Genomic DNA, 17945 nt, shown 5'->3' with positions numbered 1-17945 from the left:
CATAGTGTTTATGAGTAAACATGGAACAGAAATGGGTCGAGTGTTGCTTGTAAAAAAAGTATGATCACTGTACATCACAGACGAGCTCATGCATTGTATCTAGCAATGGATATTAAATGTATATTTTTGGCAATGCTGTCAGTCTTTATGTAGATTGTTAAAAAGTAGATTTTGATTCTTCACAGTGTGAAGATGTTAAAAATGTATTGTGTTTTTGAGCTGTTGTCAGTCATGTCAAACAGATTCTAAAAGTTGTACTCCCTTCACTTCTATTATGACACTATCATGGCCACACTAAATTAAAGTGTTCACAAGATATGATGATAAATAGGGGGAAAAAAAGCAGCAGAACATCCACATAGTATCAAATGTTGCAATGCCTTTTGTATCCCATTTCTCTTTTATTAGTCGAATGTCACAACACAACAAAGTTACTGTGACCTTTTCTAACGTTTTTGACAGCATCATGCACTCTTTTTTGTCTCCCTTCTCCTCCTTCCTATACATCTGTTTTTTTTTTGGTTTTTTTTGTGGTCCCGCACTGAAGGCGTCTCACGCTAAAAATTCAAATGCCTTCATTAAAACCATCAGACAGAAAGCTCCCTACACTGATCCCCAATCCTCTTTTCTGTGTTTCACCATCTAGCCTGGAAGCACGTGTCTCTCTGTGCATGAGTGTGTGTGGGGACCGATGGACGGATACATATAAGACCCAGGCTCTTCAAAGGACCCCCCCCACCCCCACCCCACCACCCTGCATGTCAGTGTTGCTGGCAAGTGTCGGGGTCCTCATCAAAGGGCTGTCCTCACTCTGCCTGCCTGGAAGCTCTTCTCTGACAAGAGGCCCGGGTCATCAAAGCGGGGGGGGGAGGCGGCTCACAGAGGGGGTGATGGCGGACTATAGCTGCCGAGACAAGGGGAACGGGATCCCCGCCTGGAAGAGGGGGACTGGTGACAGACAGACAGGCGTGAGGGCGGGCCAGGGGTTGGGGTTCAGTTCGCTGACCTTTTTAAGTGCCTGCGACATGAGCTGTTTCCCTGACAAGCTCTTCCTTTGCTCAGTCGAATGAGCAACTCTCATGGCACCTGATCTTACAAGATCTGCTGCATGTACACTCAGATAATACGAACTTTCTGACATGGAGTCAACAACATTTTTTACATGCAAAAAATACTTGAGTGAAAATGTAGCCACTCCAGTCAGTAAATCATTGGTTGATTTCCAAATCTGATTTATTCAAAGTGTGACAGTACAAGGTTCAAATGAGCAGTCTATTGAACTCACCAGGAGTTTATTTAATCTTTCTTTCTTATCTCGCAAACACGGATATGGAAAATGAAGAAACCCAGTTTCTAATTTACAGTTTCCAGCAATGATGAGTCAGAAGGATACAATCTTGTTGTGTCGTTAATCCTTCAGACTTTCTCACTTCCTTATTTTGCCTTGTGATACACAATACACGTGCTATCTCTGTAAGCTATCTATTTGGCCTGGTGTATGGAAAGTCAGTCAGACATCACACTGAGGCTTCAATCTTAATTCATTGTGTTGCCTCAGATATATATATATATATATATATATATATATATATATATGCCTATATATATATATATGCCTATATATATATATATATATATATTATATATATATATATATGCCTATATATATATATATGCCTATATATATATATATATATATATATATTTACATGTGCAAGTGAGTGACATTGTACATATATGTGGCACGTTATATGCATAGTATGCCACATTTTGAGTAAAGTTTATCACACCTTTACGTTGTCAAAGTTATGTACAGCACTATTTTTGCCAGAGTAGTGCATTATAGCACCTGTACTGCTTTGAGGAGGGAAGACAGAAAATCTATGACAAAGTCAAACTTCTCAGTTCTCCAGTTTCCTTTTTTTTTCCTCTTGAAAGAAATGTTCTAAATAGAAAACTTTAGTAATACACATGTACTTCTTAGTGAACTTCTTTGAAGGTGAAGTGTAAATGTGTCCACATTTTTAAGACCATATTGGATTTTTGCTCAGATTTTTTTTCACCCATGAGCAGCAGACTCAAGGTTTATGAAAGAATGAAAACATTTGTTGGTATAAAATAAACAAAGGTACACAAAGAAGATATTTGAAGTTGAGGTTTAAATCCTTCTAAAACGTTTTCTTCTACTCATTTTATCACTACAGTAGTTTTGGTAACCTTCTGGTGAACAATGATATTCTCCAACTGGAGGCCGTAGTTTGCTTCTGAAAAATACTTAAATATGAAAAAAACCTCACTATCCAATAAATGAAGAGGTAGCTGGTTGTGACCTTAGGTGAAAATGACACAATCCTTTTTTGGTTGAAGAACATGATTTTTAGTTTGTAGCGAAAATGTACTAATTAAGTAACACAATGAAAATTCACAGGATAATTTCCAGTGAAATATGTGAAGGAGTTTTCCACTTTTTTCATCTGCATACATCTGGACAATCCCTAAGTCTCTACCTGTCCTTGAATTCAGCAACACTCATAATAAATATTAGCTTCTGAGTTTAATGCTGATACAAAAAAGGCACCCCTGAGAAACTCACTTCAAACAGACCTGAAAATCCACATTTAAGGCTACTTTTCAAGGTGTGATCTTTTTAATATTTGAATATCATCACCAGTGTTTGGTGAAAAGAAAAGGAGTGAAACACCATGCAGGAACTTCTACTTGCAGCAGCCAGCAATAAAAAATACATATCCTCCAAGAAACCAATTTAACACCTTTATGATCGTTCAGGCGAGTGGGATCAATGCCAGGATCAATCGCTTAGCCCATAGCTTTTGTTCAAAACCACCGCCTAAGATTAATGGGATTTTCCAGAGAGAGAGGGAGAAGTAGAAAAGGAAAGTGAGCGTGGGTTAAAGGAGGAATGAAAGTGCCAGACGGGGAATGAGAGAATGAGAAAAGACTTGGGGGAAATTGAGAAAATAAAACATAGTGATTAAGAGCAGATATTCATTCCTCCATTTCTGGGCAAATGTAAATTTGGAAATCGAGCATTCAGACGCTCCCTGACAAAAGTAATGTTTATTCATAGCCCCCTGCTAAGAGTAGAGCAATTATCATGGTGTGTTGAGTCAAAACAGGCCAATGTAGTCCAATCCTTCCCCCCTTTCTCGTGGCCGGGTTTTTGGTCGAGTGCCACGAGCATTGTTAAGCTTCATGCGCTACGGCGGGCTTTAACGAGAGTACACAGCTGGATCTGATTTTAATAAGTAGTTCCATTTTTGATGTGGCCTAATGAACAGATTAATGGAATCTCCTTCTGTGGAGCCTTAATGAATGGAGAGAATCACGCTATTTTTTTTTCTAACGCGGGGGGAGAACACACACAAATACACACTCACTCAGACGCAGACTGTGAGTTTATCAGCCTCAAACGACTCGTACATAAACAATAGCTGTGCTTCCATCTTTCCGTCTTTCTGTGCTGGACAAGAATCAATGCTGTCTCTGAGTACTACAGGTGAGGTTTGAAGCCGACATCAATGCTTTTGTGTCTCTAGCAGCCGTTCTTTGGTGCAGTCCTGTCTTGGCATCTGTTCGCCTTGAGCCAAACAGGCCCAGTATTCACCTGGGAACAGGCATTAATTCACCTACAACAGCGCCTGTTGTTCTCAGAGTGTCGCAAACGCTTAATTATGCCGTGCTGCTCCAGTTTAGTTTGGTGATTTAATTAAAAAGACTCTCAGTGTGCGGTTTCATCACCAACAATAGGATTCGGTTCAACTAATTGGTCATCAATGTATCCAAAATCAATGAGTGGTTGGAGTGGTCATGCGTAGGCATGTGGAACCCTGCTGAACGGACATCAAATCTAACCACCAAACTGTTTATTTCCTTTCCTAGTTTCTTAATAAAAGACCAACGAGGGGCAAAACAAGTCACCACTGACTTTATCTGTTTTAAATGAAGCAGCAAATGCTTCTCGGATCCCCACTGCAAATCCTTTTTGGCAGCCATAACTTTCAAAAGCCACAAATAGAGTTACATGCATTGGAAAAAAAACAACAGAGTGAGTGACAAAATCTCTGGGATGTCCCAGCTATGTGGCCTGATGGGTGGGGGAGAGGAGGCCTTTGGGTGTCCATGTTCCAAACTATGTCATGCTCCTCCCAAACACAGAGTTGGGTGAGAGTAAAAAGTTTTATCCCACACCTCACTTCCCCCTAACCAGCTCTTGTTTATTGTGGCAAAGAGTTCATTCAGGCCCCGATCCGACCGACGTCAAGTTGATAAGAAGACTGGGAAAATGAGCAGGTGGCAGGTGGAGCTGCTAGCTGAGAGGGAGGGGGGCTGAAGAGAGGAATGATAATATTAGAGATAGCTAAGCTGACTGAGTGAGACTGAGTTTTCCAGCCAGAAGACAAGAGTGTGAGACAAGATTAAAGCAAGCCGAGTGTGTTTCTGAAATGTTGTTTAAATGCAATTTCACCTGACATGGGAACTCAACTGATAAAATGTATATATTCTGTAGGATCTTAATCATCCAGATTGACCTTTAACTAATATCAACACCAACAAAAAACGTAGAATTTAAACAATAGACATGCAGAGAAATATACAACAAGTCAGCGACATACCATCAGCTTTGTTTCTCGCAGTGTTTTGCACTGTGAATGTATGAATGTGACACTACATGGTGTATATATCATTGTGTGCATGCTGATCAACATTTCATGTCACTGGCACCTGTTTGTTGGTTGCATGTATCTCTAATCCGTCGTATCAGGTAGTGCAGAATGCCTGTGGGTTTAAGCCCGACTGAGTGCACAGAAACCTTAGACTCTTATTATGTCCCTTACCAGCCATAGAGATGCCACATGCCTTCTGTGAGTTCACAAAATATCACCATTGTCACAAGGAGGACTTGTGTCTATAGAATATGTTCATTTTCTCAAACTAACTTGGATATGAAACAAAATCCAGCCAGGATACCTTTATATGTTGGATTTAAAAGTAAAGTTTGTAGAATTTTGTTTGGCTTCAACATAACAAAAGAGATAGATAGTATGCAATCCGTCTCTTGGTCAGGGAGGCTGGATTCCTTTAAATCAAGTGCACTTTTGTGGCTCCATGGTTAAAGGCTTTGTTTTATAATTGTCTTTTAAGGAATTAGCCTTTTTGGTATTACTTAGAATAAATGGATCTTCAGAAAAAAAAGCAGTTTGCTTAGATGTTTCTTGTGGTTGCAACCAATACTCCATAAAGCATATTTTTATAAACATTCTCGACAAATGTCTTTTTTTACAATACAAGCCTGGGACAAAGAAAGAACTTTATTTCTACTTGCAGTTGAAATTTCAAACAGTTTCTGTCGCCCAGTTTTGTCCACAGCCTCTTAGTTGAGCAGCTTTGATTGAGCCTGCGCCTGACAATGCATTTAAAGTCGCTTTTTGTTTGACTGAGAGCAGACGACACTTTGTAAAAGTAAATGAAAGCTGGGTGGTGTGTGTGTGTGTGTGTGTGTGTCAAAAATAATTATTGCGTGTCCATGTGTGCCAACGCCTGATCGATACTGCCGCAGCCCTGAGATTGATCGGTTCCCACGGTGACGACATTAACCGACTCTGGAGATTGACCTTTGACCCTGTGAACACTCTGCTTTTGATTGGCCATGCTCCTCTCCCTCTCCTCATCTCTTTACATCTTGTCGTCCGTTGTCACATCCTGACATTCTCCATTGTCCCGAGCTTCCATTTAAAAGGAGAAAACAAAAACTCAGCCTGTGATTGGACGTGCCCTCTTCTTCTACTTGCCCCCTTATACGACGTTTTATCCTAAACAGCATCCCTTTGTACTGAGCCTCGTCCAGATAAGAGGAAACAAGACGTCCTTCTAATAAGGTCTTCCTGCTCTGCCTCAGCATATCAGTCATGTAAGGCCACTAAAAGACACAGGAAATGCTGTAGCTGCCTCTTATCACAAACCATTGATGCAATGAATGAATGTATTTGCTTATTAATCTAATAATCCTTGGATTGATTAAAGCATTTATCATGATATTGTAAGCATAAGCCAGCTAAACATACCGAACACACACACACACACACACACACACACACACACACACACACACACACACACACACACACACACACACACACACACACACACATCTGAAAGAAACCATTCTATGCATGCATGAGACCATAAAAAAACAAAGTATCTCTATGGGTCTGTGTGTTGCAGCAGAACATCTTTATTTTTCAAGGTCGCAGACGATGGCAACAAACCCTCTACTTCAGTGCTGGGATTTGAGTATGATCTAAGCGTGCTGAAACTTTCCTATTCTGTTTTTACTTGATGCATAAGCATATGAAAGATAGAAAAATCAATAAGGCAGGGGACCACTGAGAGGCTAGAAATGAATATCAATTGAAATCTTTTCATACATGCAATGTTTATTGTTGTTTGCTCTGGTTAAGTGAATATGTTGAAAAATTGGAAATGTCATGGTTCTGCAGCTTTTTTTAAATTTTTAATCATACATGAAATATCTGAGATTGTTCATCTGAAGTTTCTCTTTACTTTTTTAGAGTTCACAGGTAAGAGACTACAAAATTAAATGAGGTTATGTGAAAAAAATAAATAAAAGTAATGTTGCCTCATTTCAGAAGAAAGCTAATCCATGTGTGCATGGCTTAGAGGAAACCTTTTTTTTTTTTCTCTTTATGAGAGCTATTGTTTTCAGGATACCTTTAGATGTGGACTACCTACCCCCAACCACATACACACAATCTCATACTTCCTCTCTCTCACACACACATACGTGAAATCTTAGGGCTTAGAGCTAAGAAGCTATCAACTAATTATCAAAAACACAGAGAGGTCCTAATCAATTATTCACATGAACATTAGATCACTAATACAGATGCTGCCCAGGGAACAGCATCTCCCGAAAGTAACCCTTCCTCCTCCTTCACTCCAACACACATGCACACACACACACACACACACACACACACATGCAATCAGGTTAAAACAGGCGTACTAACACGGACACACACATACAAATGCATGAGAGTGATATCTTTACCTGCGCACTTAAGCACACTTACATACACACACATGCAGCCTCCAGCCTGCTCCGTTCCCGCTACTCCACTCTCTTTTTTGAAGACAGTGTAAATGCATGCCATCCAAAATGCAATATGTGTTGTGTGAGCAGACTGTCTGTGAGGTTCCTGTCTGTGAGGTACTGATCATAGAACTCCTATTGATCCATTAACACCCCCCCCCCCCCCCCCCCGCACCTTACACACTCATGAAGCACACACAAATACACACCCATAGCTTAATCTACCTGGCGATTCATGGGCATTAAGCCCCAGCCATTGAATTTTCAATGCAGTGCAATCATTATTTGACTTAATGCTGCGATTTATGACTTGGTGTTTGTGTGCAGAGTGTGAAGTGTAGGTGGAGGGGATGCAGTATATAAGGACAAGAGGTGCTTAGTGTGTATGCGTGTAGGTATGGCTATAAATTGTGCAGATTTCTCAGCGTTTGTTGGGTAAAAGTTGAGTTCTGCATTATATTTATTAAGAAAGTCCTGACTTTGTTAGATGTCCTGTGAGAAAAAAAAGGGATTTTTTTTTTCTTCTGTTAAGTGCAATAGGATGTGTCTGTGTGACTTTCAATGACAGACTGTCTGACATTAAGAGGAAGAGAAGACAAGAAAGAGAGGAAACAAAGAAGACAATCTAAAGGTTCCCCTCTCTTGTATTATTTAGAACAGCAGACATTCCTCATTAACTGTCTCACACACATCTACACACATACATCCACAAACACACACATATATGCAGTATTCCTTAACGCAGCGTAGACGACCATAGCTGTTTTAAAATGCAGAGACTAATGCAGTGATGCTTCTGTCTGAGAGAGCGGGGGTAACTCAGACTCCCATTAGCGCTTGGGATGGGTGTGGATTTTTCTTCTTTTTTTTTTTTTTTAGATGGGGGGAGTTTAAGGGGGGTTAGGTGGTAAATTTCACAGCAGACAGCTGTGAATCCAAACATGGCACAGCTCCAGAGATCATACGGATCACATCCCTTGATGCACAAATTAAATATCTGAATTAACTAATTGAGCATTTCCGGAGTTTGTGTGATATGTAAACAGTTGAAGTACAAGGAAGACGCTGCATCAAAACCACAATGCCGCAGAACAGATGGAGCCCTGCGTCTCCCTGAAGTGCATCTCCGAGCTTTATCTGACAGAACCTGCCATGAATGAATTGTATTAAGAGAAAGATGTCTCTATGTAGCGCTGCTGCAGCAGTATGAGGCTCTAGTGGTGCTGCTGCTGCTGCTGCTTATGGGGAGTGCAGTTTAACATGTGGCCTATAATGTTTTGGCCAAAGGGAAGGTGACTCTGCGGCTTGCCACCTGAAACTGAGTCTCTTTTGGTTTTTGTTCAGCACCCCTGGTTCATTTCTCTACAGCTTTAACGATGTTGTCAACGCCTTTCTCGGCAAGTCTCCTTTCAGCATATTTGGTTTATTGCTCGTCATTGTTTCAGCTTGCTTGAAAAGCCTCTTTTTATCCCCTCTGAAAGGGTGCAATCCATAAAGAACGCAGTCTGTAATGCCTATAATAAGCGTCGTGCCTTTATTTCACGTGTGGAATCATTTATCCGCGGCTCGTGCCAGGTTTGCAGTTATGGCATTTTGGGAGAAAGGGAGAAAGAGATTGACAGATTGAGGGGTGAGGAAGAGGGAATGGTGTGAGAGTAATAAAAAGTCTTGGTCTGGTGGAAAAGAAATAAGTAGAGCAAGGGCCAAATTAAAACCACAAGAGAAGTAGGGACAAGGAACAGGTGTCTTTGTCCTACTTTGCCGGTTGGGGAGACGCCATCTTCTCGGTCGGGTTGTTGTTTGGCGTGCGGCCCCATTGAAATTTCTCACTTGTCGTCACAACACAACCACAATGTCTAGTGTTACCCCTGTACTCTGCATGCATCAGTCATCGCTGTGCAAATTCAATAACCTGCCTTACCAGCTGAATATAAATACCCCTCCACTCTTTAAGTGTAAAACTAGCTGGGGAGCTGTCGACTCAGCTCCACCACTGTCTTATCTATTGTCTCCTGGACCTCCAACCCCCTCCGTGCTTCCCCACTCCCCGTTCAGAATAGACAAGCTGTAAATAAGCATCCGAAATAGACATTGGGGGACAACTGCTGACAACCGGGTGACGAAAGTGGCAGACATGGGCACAACCTCCAGGCAGACTGGATTACAAGCAGATAATTGAGGCCACGCAACATCGGAACATTAGAGGCTCAGACCACTTAGTTTTTATTTGTTTTTTTTTATTAGAAAGCCAGTTGAAGTGCTGTGTTTCAGAATACAGTTAGATGAGCAAAATATTTTTGATGTAGTCTTCCTGTAGAACTCCTTAAGATGGACAAGATTCAGCCTTTCAGTAACTCTATTAAATTATTCCACACTACAAAATGCTTAACCTCCATACAACATGTTAACTGTTGTCCAGTGACACTTTAGCTCCATTCAGAGTTCAATTATGTTATCAAAAACGTGCCTACATTGTTAGAAAAGAAAGGTTATATGTTTCCCAAAATCAATCTATTAAGAATATTTATCACTGTCAACTGTTGGTTTCTTTATCCACAGTGAAACTCTTCGATTAGATGCTCCTTTTTGAAGCTATCTCTGCTTTGATGGTTTCCATACTGTGTCTTTTATGACAGTGCAACGCAAGCAGGCGCAGAATAGTAAGATAAATTAGCTGACAGGTTTGCATACTTTTGTGTGGTGAGTTTAGTTTAGAGGTTGAGGGTCGGCGTAAGGCTGCAGCAGCCTCACCTCGTCCCCTCTGACCTCAAGGAAACCTTATAGCTGGGAGCTATTTAGAAGCAAAATGCCGGCACTTCTGTCTGTATATTTACCACCCGTCTGGCAACGTATCAGATCAGCACCCTCAGCCACCAAACCAACCCTGCAAAGAACTATACTTTTTGCAAGAATTACTTTTAAATGTGTCCTTTGTTTCAGGAAACTGTGAGCACTACTCTTTGGCTTGCAGACTTTCTGATGGGAGGTCCTTTGGAGAGGTTCCTGCACAAACTGTAGATTTGACATGGCTCATACCTGCGGTATAGCAGAGAGGATGAGGGAGGAAGAAAGTTGTATACTTTGCCGAATTGTGTAAAGTGTTTGCATGCTGTTGAGTTGATTTGTTAGCGGCCCGGAAAACTGAATCAAGTCTCCATATCCACTTTGTTTTCTTTATTTTCTCTGTCTTTCATTCCCACTTCCCCTCTCGCTCTGCGCTGATTTGACTGACTCTTGGCAACTTGCGGAAAAAAACCACCTACATCTGTGTCATTTTGGGGCCACCGAGGCTAACAGCATAGCCCTGTCACCTGTGTCAGTATCTTAACAAGCAGCATGACCTGCCAATAAAAAAGGCTTTTACCCTGATCATCCTCAAACAAGACTTAAACAAAACCGGCTTCTTCTTCTGCCGAATGCCCAAAGTGCTCACAAATGCGAATCAGGCTGTGTTAACTTGCCTGAAAATGAAAAACTACAGAAGGGGTGGGGGCAATATTTTTGTTTTTGCTTTTTCCCCCCACTATGACGCCAGTGGGTTGATGAGGCAGCGCTAGACAGATAGAAAACACATCTCTTCTGCAGGTTTACTGGGCTGGAGAGGGTTGATCCATGCAAAAGTCCATCCCTTTACAGCGCCTTGACTTCTTTCAATAAGCAAGAGTACTACATTACCTATTCCTACATATGAGTGAAATATTAGGTTAAATGTTCAACAAGTCTAGAGAAAGCCCTTCTTAAGAGAGGCTGAAGAGGTACAAGGAAGAGAAAACGTTTTTGTGGAGTCCATCATTGCCTGGAGCTCTGTAAACTTGTACCTCATGACAGCCTTTCATCCCTCATCAAAGCAACAAGTAGATGAGCAGACTTTGCTCATGTCAAAACCTCCCAACCCCCGTTGTCCCCTTATGGCTGACGCTCCTATGGGACGGGCAACCTTAAATCTTTTCTTTTAACAAGTTTCCTGTTCTTCCTTCCGGCCTCCTGAAGTCCCCTGGGGTTGAACCTACGGGACCAATCCAGCATTTGGAAAAACTGTGTCTTAAAGCTCAGACTACAACCATCAGGGGACGTGAGGAGGACCTTGGAAAACTTGATTATTGTCAGGTCAGTGGTCATCTGCTGTCAAAAGGCAAAAGCATTGATGCCTTCAAAATTCAAACATGCAGACTTTGTGAATGCCAGGAAATATAATTCTATCTGGATTCTTGCCATGTTGCAAACAGTGGAAAAAGGACATTTCCAAATACAAAACCTCCTGAGATACATACATTGGGTATATATTTTATGTGTTTTGGTAGTGACCCATCTTTCCAGTACGTTGCTAAGGTACCGCTCCCATTCAGGAGTGCTGATCTGTAGCTTTCCAGGTACATCAGACCGACCTCATGCTGCGTCTTGAAAACAGATCCAGAATTCGACTTTTTCCATTATCTACTGGTGGAATTGACAAAAAAAAATCTGCAGGGCCAACTTACAGTATTCATGAAAAAGAGTGAGTGATATCTTTCAAAACGGTCAATAATTTATGAATGAAAAGAGGCCTTTGTGAACTCCCACCACACTCTCCCCTCCCCTGCAACCCCTTCCCTCCCAAAACTCCTGCTCCTTCCCTGTGCTGCTGATCAAACAGATATTGTTACCACTAAAATAGCAACTTAAAAAAACACACAGGCTGCCATAAGAGCTGCCTGCAGCCTCAGTGAAAAGACAGACAGCAGAGGGGATGGGTTGGCGAAAGAAGGAAGAGAGGATCAAGGAAGAGAGAGAGAGAACGACGCTGAATCAATTACAATTTAGAAGAGTCTCTTGGTTATACCAACAAAACATTGTACGGAAGTATCAGGACAAACTGCCCTTACACACACGTGTAAGAAGAGGACAATACTGTATATGTATTTGTGCGTGTCTGTCAGGGTGAGGGAGGGGGGCGTGTCATCTATCATCGGACAAATGCTGGGCTGGGGGGGTGGGGGTGTTGGTGGAAGTGGGGGGTGAGGGTGGGTGGGGTTGTCGGCCAGAATGGTGCTGCTCCTCAAATGAAATAATATATCTTTGAAAACCTACGCCCCGCGCCGGGCTCTGCGCCCATATATCAAGCCCAAGAGCGTCTGGTGGATCCGCTCCAGGCCCATTAACCTTCCACCTGTTCCCCCCCTTATACTCCCCCCCCACCCCCCAACCTACAGTCCTCTTTTCACCCCCTACTAACACCCTTCCTTGTTGTCCTTCACTTCGCGCCCTCTATTCTTCCTCCTCCTTCTCTTGCCCTTGGTCTTTGCCTCTTACAGCCTTTGTTCATCTTTCCTTCCACTCTTTCCTTGCTTCCTCCATTCTGTCCTTTGATATGTCCTCTTCTATTTGCCTTCTGTCTCTATCGTTTTTATTTCTAACTTCCCACTCTATTTGCCCAAATCGATCTCTCTCTTTCTGTCTCTAACTCTATCTGACTTTATCCCTTCCTCGCTCCCTCTCATGGTAAACCACTCACTCTACATCTTTTAATCGGCTTCTCTTTCTCTCAAAGTTTCAATCTTCCTTTTCTCTTTGCATGTCCTTACGTCTTCTGTATCTAATTTAAACTCCACTCCCTTTCCTGTTTCCTCTTTTTCTTACTAATCCTTTTCTACACCTTTCCTACCACCTAAAGTAAAGCAAGCTTTCTATGTTTTGTGTGTGTGTGTGTGTTTGTTAGAGGAGGCATCACAACCTGCCGAATAATTCAAATGCAATGGACCAGGGACACGGTTACAAATCTCTGCCAACTGCATGCAGGCGCCAACCCCATCACGCTTGCAGTTTGTCAGGATTGGGGTGTTGGGAGGGGAGGTTGTTGCGAGGGGGAACTGTTGACCTCTATGACAAGACAGACATCACAGCCTATACGGCTCTGAATCTGTGTGTGTGTGTGTGTAATGGGGAAGCTTCATAGATATACTTCCCGGGGTTCACAGATCATGCCTAAAACGGCTTATTAATTTCCACTCAGTTATGAGGTGTGAAGAAAAAAAAGAAAAGGTGCTTCAGCGGTCAAAGCAGGGCAGGGGAAATTCTCCCCCTCCTTCTATAATACAAACACACACACACACACACACACACACACACACTTGCATGCACCTTGAAACTAAACTGCTCCTGGATAGGTCATGGAATAAACAAGGTATGTGCATGTGTGCGTGAATGAGCAGGAAAACTAAGAAAAAAAAAAAAGACCTTCTAGTCTGAACAGGGCAGGAGGGTGGTGTAAATATAATTTCACCAAAGTAAATTCATGTAATATTTATTGATGTAGATGGAGGGGAGGTGAGGGGGGTGAGATTATGCAGCAGGGCAGAGTGGGGCATCAGAGGACCTTACATTATTCACTCAGGTAAATCTATAAGTGGAGAATATTCAGGTGTGAGATGTGAACATCAGCCGCCCCTCCTGCAGCACCCGAGGGATCTGTCATACCGAGTGATTGACAGACAGGCAGACGCTTAAGAGGAGAGGAATGAACTGTTGGAGAAGCAGTCCGTGCTCTAAATAATTCTAATGCTTGTGTTGTGTTTTGAGGTTGTTTCGCATTTTTGCGATTTTAGTTTTTTTTTTTTTTTTAGACTTTTCAAATTCGAGTTGGATGACCTAAGAGGACTAATCAGACCATAAAAGGGATGGAACAGAGCAATGATTTTTGTCCTTTAACGCATTCATTCAGCTCAAATTAACAAAACAAAATTTGAACTGAATTTGCATTGTTTTATTACTTCCCCATAAAACAACACTGTGCCATTGTGGTGGCTTATTCAATTTAAAAAGAAAGATTGGTATTTTGAATGCCAACCGAACACAATTTAAAAAAAAAGTTATATTAAAATTGACAATAAATATTTAATTTATCTTCATTAAAAAACGTATGTAATGAATAAAAGATCTTATTGATGAAGAAATTGCTTTTATTGAATTTAAATAGGAAATGCACTTTAGTTTAACTCACTGTTTGACTGTGAATTTAGACTCAATGTCTTTATCATTTTAAATTTGATAGTCAACCTCCTCATTAGCACAACTATCAAACTTTTGTTCCAAAAAGTGATTATTCTTATTAGCTGTGTCGTTCTGTCTTGGCTGGTTATGGAAAAGTCAAAAGCTGAAGATAAAAGAAACGGGGTAGCATGAGAAGAAGTCTTTCCAAACGTGGTGTGAGCACAGTTTAAGAGTTAAATCTGTGTTCAGTCAAAGAGTTAGTTTTGTGATTAAATATTTTTGACCCTGATATGATCAAGGATAAAACACTAGTACATAATCGCTGTCTTGGTCTATGTTTGACATACATAATCTCACCTCTGTCCAGCTCTTTTGCTGTTTTTCTTTTTCTATCTGCTTTCATCTGTTTCTCCTCTCCTTAATCATGTCACCTTTTACATGTTCCGCCCTTACCTCTTCCTCATTGTTATTTCCTGTTCTTTCCTCTCCTCCGCTCTCTCTACATTCCTCCTCTACTCGTCTCCTCTCTCATCTCCCCTCTTTGTTTCACCTCTTTTTCTCCTCGCCTGTCCTTTCCTCTCCCCGGCCATCTGTTTATCCAATATGGCCGCCCCGTCTCAGCTGGGAGCTTTCCCAGGGAACAAGACTTCTAATACAGTTCCTCCTCAACTTAATGGCTCTCAGTTCTGCTTTTGCCATTCCTGCTACACACAGAGAGACAAAACTGAAAAAAAAATGAAAGAGACAGAGAAGCACAGAAACCTGTCTGAACCCCCCTAAAAAACTGTCCCAGGACGCCTAAAATAAACAGAGGAGCCACATTTCAAAATGTCACGGCTGTTTTACTTCATACTATGCTTTTATCAGGTGGACAGACTAAGTATGTAGATACAGTTACAGTCTGTTTTACTTTAGACAGACTCCAAACATCATGTCATCTTTAGCATTTAATGAAGAATCACTACTGCAAATCTGAGTCACACACTGTTGTCTTACAGCTGTCAAGATTTAGACAAAATAATAAAGATTCCTAAAAATCTCCAAGTGGAAAAAAAAAAGTTTTTTGGTGTATTGCAACAAAGACTAATCTTGCAAACACTGTTTCTGTATTATTTAAAATTGTTTGGTTTCCAGAGTATTACACGTTTTTGGATGCAAATGCAGGCCAACAATGATTTGATTTCTTTAAGGTTTATTCAGTTGGCTGACTTTTCAGAGTTATCAGACCTCATTAATTAGCACACACTACAAACTTGCAGTGAAACATATTTCCAAACATACCCCTGCCCTGTCCGTCAAAATAATATTTTGCTACAAAAGCGGCTGCAGGGTTGGGTGTCACTATCTTAAAAGAAGACAACTGAAAACTTTTTCTTTTTCTTTCCATCTTACAGTTCACAGCCAGAAACACTAACTGGCTGTTAGTATAGTGATGCATCAAGTAGCAAAAACGAACTGACTTGGTATCTACATGCTCATTGCATATATGTCTGATCTTTTCTTTCCTTATAGTTGTTGAAAGGCATTCTGGGAAATGAATGTCCACCTGATTAGTATATATCATGAAACAGTGAGACTTAATGGGATACATTAAGACGCCATCAAAAATAACTCTTGGACACTTTACTCTATTCCCCCAGTTTTTTTTATTGTTTTTTTTTTTGTTGTTGTTGTTTTGTTTTCATTTCTTTTTTCTCTCTGTGTGCCTGTAAAATTGTCCTCCCCGTTTTGTCCTTTGTGTCACTGTTTGTTTTGTTATGTCACGAATAAAAGGATTAAAAAAAGAAAAGAAAAAAGAAAAAAGAAATAACTCTTGGAAAGCATACCACACTGAATGTTCATGACGCATGTTCATATCTGAAATTGTACTTCTTCACTCTACTGTAATAAGGCTAAACTGTAGCAGCCAGAAAATATTAGATCACTTAAAACTCTTTCCAAACCTGGTCACTTCCGATATTTCATCAACCTCTGTTTGTTGTGTGTTGACATGGCACACAAAGGGGCACAGTGTTCCAACACCGTACACACATCCTTTTATTAAAGGGTGTTTGTGTGTGGGGTCGTTGGTCGTAGTTAAGGGAGTACGACTAGGGAAGGTATGATATAAACACATGAATCATCAATAGTCCCGTTTGCCCTGCTAAATTCTCCCTCTTATTGTGTTTGCAGAGGCTGGAACAATGGAGGAGAGTGTAGCATTGGGCAGGCGACAGTATGAGTCACCCCCACACACACGCACACACACACACACACACACACACATACACAGTGGTAAACACACATATTCAAACACTGGCAGACAAACAGTTGTCCACTCTCGTATTCAGCACAAACAGGAACACTAGAAGAGCTGCTCTTAAACAGTCTGTGTTTCCAGATTTCACTGAGAAAGCATGACATTGTTTTAATTAAAAGCTTTGATCATTTAGTTATTAAACAATTACTATTGTATAGAACAAACTCTCACATATCTATTATCGTTTTATCTATAAGGGGAAAATTCAGTTTAATTCAATTTAATTGTACGTGTACTCTTAGTACTTTTCTGTGTGTATCAGATGTGCCAGTATTTACTGTGCTGTTGTTTTTATGCAACTTAAGTAATGCAAATTTGAATTTCCATGTTAAAAGACAGCATGCCATTTGACTGGTTTGAGAGGTCAGCAAAAGTAGAAGTTATGTAAACTTATTAATAATGTTGCTTAACCGGTGTAAATTGTTATTCAAAATGAATATGTGGTGTTCAATGCATTTGTCTATCTTAATTATGAAATGTAGTCCCAAACTTCATACTGCATCATAGTCTGAGAATTCAAACATTTCCCTAGATTCCTTCTTAAAGATAAAAATACTTTCAAAACACAGCATCAATTTGGCTGCAAAAAAAAAAAAAAAAAAGTATCGAATCTGTTTTTAACCACCAAATGGCAATACTAAAAAGTCGAGATTCTATGTCATTAAAAAGTCTATTCAAGTGGATTTGTCCTTTGACATCCAAAGTTGCGGGGTTGGTGGTTGGCAGTGGGGCGGGTGGAGGGGTTCATTGCAGGACAGATGAGGGGAGGGGAAGGGTTGAAGGGGGGTGGAAGCCCCGTGCTACTGAGAGACAAACATGTGCTTCTCCCCCCTTAGAACTCACTCAGATACCGCCATATGTTCAAAAATAGACACAAACCCACTAACATAATGGATGAGGAAAAAAATTAACAATATATAATAAATAATATAAATAACAATCCAGGCTAAACATCATATAAATGGCCTTAATTCTACTTCTGTAACATCATTTATAGCACAGTCATTGATTAATTAAAAGCCTAAAGTGCAAATAAAGTAGACATCAACTTCTTGATAATAACATATATATCCACACACGCACATGTCTTCAACCTGCTTACATTTTATTAAATAACCATAACTACTATGACCTCAGCCATGACTCAACTTTCCTTCATCCACTTTCTTAGTGATTTCAAAACCAGTGCACAAGACCTGGCTTTTCCTATTTTTCGATGTGTTAAACCAATCAAAATTGGGAAAGGTTGGCAGTAAGGGCCCACCCCAACTTCTGTGATCCAAGGTGTTAGAAATAAACTCACGTCATGCATCATTCCCAGAAAGACGAGGGGGGGGGGGGAACGAGAGAGGCAGTGTGCGGCGTTGGAGAAGAATGGGGAGAGCTCTTTAGAAGGTTCTCCTAATGGCTAAATATTTATGAGTCCCGTGACCGAGGCCAACTTATGGAAACTAAATCTTTAAACACTTTTTTTGGCAGACGCCCCGCTCACACCCTCCCAGCTTGGCTCTATTACCGGAGAAATTCTTTTGTTCTTACGGAGCTAAT

General features: G+C 40.9%; 1 protein-coding gene and 1 long non-coding RNA gene across 2 annotated transcripts in view; both read right to left on the bottom strand.

Annotated features, from left to right (window-relative positions):
• The window catches only part of nr5a2 (nuclear receptor subfamily 5, group A, member 2), a 64993-nt gene that overhangs the window by 27545 nt on the left and 19503 nt on the right, over positions 1–17945 (bottom strand). The window lies entirely within an intron of this gene.
• On the bottom strand, positions 5279–9534 carry LOC132965996 (uncharacterized). Its single transcript, XR_009670162.1, has 2 exons — positions 7004–9534; positions 5279–6971 (listed from the first exon to the last, which is right to left on the bottom strand). It is a non-coding gene; the product is annotated as an uncharacterized LOC132965996 (long non-coding RNA).

This window comes from Labrus mixtus, chromosome 3, assembly GCF_963584025.1.
Source record: "Labrus mixtus chromosome 3, fLabMix1.1, whole genome shotgun sequence".
NCBI lineage: Eukaryota > Metazoa > Chordata > Actinopteri > Labriformes > Labridae > Labrus > Labrus mixtus.
The sequence above is the reverse complement of the archived record's forward strand: the minus strand, read 5'-3'. Positions and strand labels throughout refer to the sequence as shown.